This window comes from Pinus tabuliformis, chromosome 7 (genome assembly GCF_031772625.1).
Source record: "Pinus tabuliformis cultivar Carrire ecotype Pingquan chromosome 7, CPIR1, whole genome shotgun sequence".
NCBI classification, from domain to species: Eukaryota; Viridiplantae; Streptophyta; class Pinopsida; order Pinales; family Pinaceae; genus Pinus; species Pinus tabuliformis.
Window position 1 is genome coordinate 1,588,572,400 of NC_142293.1, and position 4,139 is coordinate 1,588,576,538.

Genomic DNA, 4,139 nt, shown 5'->3' on the forward strand with positions numbered 1-4,139 from the left:
ATTTAAGACGAAAATATTTTGAGACAAAACTCTATATTTAAGACAAAAGTAGTTTGAGACAAAAATTTAAAGACAAAACTTTATATTTAACACAAAAATAGTTTAAGACAAAATTATTTTAAGACAAAAACAATTTAAGACAAAATTATTTTAAGACAAAACTTTATACTTAAGACAAAAGCATTTTGAGAGAAAAATATTTTAAGACAAAACTTTATATTTATTACAATGACCACTTTAGATCAAACCTATGTTTAATACGATATTTCACTTCGAAAGAAAATGGAGAGTGGAGCGCTTAGTGTTTGACGCTGCTCGGCAACTCGCAAATCTTCACAGATTGCGCCGTTCTGCCATTAACCTTCAGTCATAAGGTGCTAAGGAATAGCTATCGTGCAATGGAACCCCCTCAGGGGGAGGACATGATGCCTCCCCCCGCTGATAAGGAAAACGGCCTGCGACAGACTGAAAATGTCAGGATGGACCATCCAGAAGATACAGCAATAGAGAATGAAAATAAGCCAACGAATAACAACACAAATGAAGAACCACGAGTGACATCAAACACCTGCAAGCCAGTAGCAGTTGACAGACCCAGAATTGAGCTCCCAAGTCAGCGCATCAACACTCATGTCTAGTTTATGAGGAATCATGCTTTGATAGGAAAGTTCATAGGCCTTTGGCCAACAGAGAAAGCTTTGCACAGCTGAATCACAGCCAAATGGAAACCAAAAGGGAAAATAACACTGCAGTTAGGGCCTAAGTGCTTCTTTACTGCCATTTTCAATTGTTTGGAGAACCGAAACAGGGTATTGGATGGAGGACCATATTTCTTCAACGCAACAGGGTTATACCTAAGAGGATTGATCAAGCACTTTAACCCGGACAAAGAAGATCTGAGTTGGGCCTCGGTGTGGTTGTGCCTTTATTCTCTCCCTCTGGAGTATTGGGACGAAGACTCTTTGCGAGACATTAGGAATGGTTTAGATGAATTCATCAAAGTGGTAGAGGAGACAAAGCTGAAGCGATACACCTCCTATGCGTGGATCTGTGTATACATGCACCTCAGCAAAGTTCTTCTGAATGTGGTAAGCCTTTACCATGATGATTATGAATGGTTACAAACAATAGATTACGAGCATGTACCATTCCGCTGTCAAAAATGCCACGTCTTGGGCCATTTATTCTGAGACTGTCCCTCCAATATGAAATCCACGACCACCCCTTCAATGGACAAATCTGACTCGGATGGGTTCACAAAAGTTACCAATCGCAAAAAGACGCATAAAAGGCCCTCTACCTCAGTCAAAAAACCTGTCACCAGTACCTCCTTGCCTTCAACAAGCAACAGCTTTGAAATCCTGCTCCAGTCGGAGGTTCATATTTTAGATAATAAAAAACAACCTAAAGCCATTCCTAAGACTTTCGCCCATTCTACTCCATCAAGCTCAAAGAAAGCCCTCACTTCTAAGCAACCCGTGGACACCAAAATGCCCTCTCCCAGCAACATGCAGAAAAGGACTGCTCAAGGTATGGTGGTAGATAGCACTCAGATGTAGCTCACGATTGTAGATGATACAAAGGCAGAGCAGGAAATAGTACAACACATGGAAGAGGAACCAGAGAGCTTCGACATCAGAGATCTAGATATACTAGGACTTTAACAGGCTTATAAGAAAAAGGAATATGACAAAATTCTTGAGCAACAGCTAGAGAACTTAGAAGTAATTCTCTCAAGAGCACAAAAGCAAAGATCATTAGGCGTCCAAACTAGTAGTCAGTGGGATGGAAGAAATATCTTCAAAGACAACAAGAAACGAGGATAGAAAACCGATCTTCAGAGAACCATATGCATAGGGGAGATGCTGGTGGAATTTGGAAGATACTCCAAGCTCACCAAATACTATAATCCCCTTCCCAATCGTCAATCATGAAGCTCATCTCATGGAACATAAGAGGGCTCAACAGCCTGGGGAAGGGACGATTAATAAAGAACATGCTACAACAGGAAAAGCCTCAAATTCTCTTCTTGCAGGAGACCAAATGTAATTCCACAATGTTGGATGAGATCCTTGCCAAAGTGTGGCCAGGAAGCAAAGAAGTGGTGGTGGAATCCATGGGAGCCTCAGGAGGGCTAGCCATCATTTCGGATGATAGAGTTATAACACTTACCAACATACATGCCAGTAAGCACTTTATTCAGGCCAAGTTTCATTTAACAGGGACAAATGTTCATGGACACTTAACTAATGTCTACTTCCCCTAGGAGGCAACAAACAAAGTAGACACACTGAACACCCTAACTCAGATCAACTCAGAAAGATCCCACCCACTTTGGATCACAGGAGGGGACTTCAACATGATTACAAGATTGGAGGAAAAACAGGAGGACAGATCAAGCTGGACTGTGAAAGCACGCACTTCAAAAACTACATTCATAACAACAAGCTTATAGATATGGAATTCAACAATGGCATTTATACTTGGAACAACAAGTGTGTAGATGCCCACCAAATTGCATCTCGGTTAGACGGATTCCTGATCTTTGATAACGCAATACATCTTGGTGGGGATCTCTTGGCCTCTATATTACCACTCTCTAGCTTGGACCATTGGCCTATTAGGCTTCACTGGCAAAGACTGGGAGACAATGTTCATAGGCCCTTTCACTTTGAAGCCTTTTGGCTGAATCACCCTGATTTTCATAACCTGATAACAGAGACATGGAGAAATTTCACACCACCAGAAGGCACAAAAACGTACAAGCTCCAACAAAAGCTAAAACATATCAAGGAAAAAATAAAACAGTGGAATCATTTTACCTTCGGCAATATCTTTCAGGTGCAAAACATTCTTGAATAAGAAATGCAAAAATTACAACAGAGAATCATAGCTGAAGGCAGATCTGAAACCATAGCAGAATAGGAACGTCAACTACAAATGCATATCTCAGAAAGAGAAAGATGGGCAGAGATTCTTTGGAGACAAAAATCAAGGATCTGATGGCTTAAAGAGGGCAAACGCAATACAAAGTTCTTCCACCATACCACTATCCAATGGAGAATGCACAACAGCATTACTCTCCTCCAAAATCGACAAGGGGAACATCTAGAGAAGCATGAAGATATAGAACAGGAACTCCTCACCCACTTTCGAAGGGTGCATCAGGAAACAGAGACTGATCAGCTGCCAGCTATAGAGAAGATCATCAATATTATTCCTAAGATCGTAACTAAGGAACACAATCAAATACTCCTCGGGCCTATTTCTTTATAGGAAGTGGAGACAGCTATGCGACAGCTCAAAGTTGGGAAAGCACCTCGACCAGACGGCTTCACTTCGGACTTCTTTCACAACTTCTGGGATCTAATCAAGGAGGAAGTCTAGAAAGTAGTGGAGGAGTCCAGAGTTAATAGATGGATGCTTCCATCCTTGAATGCCACCTTCATCGTCCTCAATCCTAAGGAGGAGAACAACCGGACTCCGGACAAAGTCTGACCTATTGCACTATGAAATGTATTGTGTAAAATTGTCTCCAAAGTGATCACCACACGCCTCAAGCCCTTGCTTCCTCTTCTTATATCACCGGAGCAATAAGGTTACGTGGAAGGAAGGCAGATCACTAATGGCATAATTATGACTCATGAAATCATTCACTCCCTAAAGCAAACCAAAAAGGCAGGTATGCTCCTAAAAATCGACCTCTCAAAAGCTTTCGATACTTTAAGCTGGAAATATATTCAAGAAATGTTGCTAGCCTTTGGCTCTACCCCCCTTGGGTAAGATGGATTATGAGTCTCGTCACTTCTACCTTTTTCTCAATTCTTGTCAATGGGACCCCCTCCACTGCCTTCCACCTGTCCAGAGGTATCCGACAAGGGGACCCTCTCTCACCCTTTCTATTTGTTATTATGGCGGAAGGTCTTGGACGTTACATCAAAGATTCCCTTCAAAACTAGCAATTACGTGGCCTTTCTTTCTAGAATACCCCTGCTTTCACCCACCAACAATTTGTGGATGACAATATTTTATTTGGTCATCCTTTGGTCCAGGAAGCCTGTAAGCTGAAATCAATTTTATCTGACTTTTCGGATGCTTCTGGCGCCTGCATTAACAAATCAAAATATCAAGTCTTCTTC